The sequence below is a fragment of the Lactuca saligna genome, chromosome 4 (assembly GCF_052625555.1).
Source record: "Lactuca saligna cultivar CGN05327 chromosome 4, ASM5262555v1, whole genome shotgun sequence".
Lineage (NCBI taxonomy): Eukaryota > Viridiplantae > Streptophyta > Magnoliopsida > Asterales > Asteraceae > Lactuca > Lactuca saligna.
Window position 1 is genome coordinate 264,033,723 of NC_136420.1, and position 611 is coordinate 264,034,333.

Below are 611 nucleotides of genomic sequence, written 5' to 3' on the forward strand. Positions count from 1 at the left end.
CCTAAGAGATCTAAGAGATGGGAGAGTCAAAAGTATGACTACGCTTTAGGTAAGAATCCACTATCTAACTCCATTAAGTTCCTATTCATTGATTCTTAATACATGATGTGATAAGATTACATTTGAATGTTTTGTAGGATCAATGAAAAGAAAGGAAACTTGATAAGAGAGCAAGATGAATCTAATCACAAGAGATGGATCTCGATCGCATGGATTTTGAAGATTAGATTTTGAGCTTAGAAAGTTATGATGGAGTTGTTAGAAATTTTCTTTTGTACATAGTTTTCAATGGATTTTGCATTGTAAGGACAAATTTTTCCGCTGCTTTTATAAATAAAATAAATTTTGACTTATTTATTTATTTATTTACTTCCTTGCAATGAAATCGTTATGAAAAATTGATGTTCGAATATTTCTACAACGAATGGATATGATTCTTAGTAATGTTATTATGGAAGTGTCAAGAATTTACCAAATAGGGAGAGTTTCTCATCGCCCAAAGTTTCAATTGGATAGAAATTTGGAATCACGCAACTTGGTTGCATGATGAATGAGAAATTTCATATTTGGAAATTAGACAAATTCGTTGACAATGTGTCAAGTGAAGGACT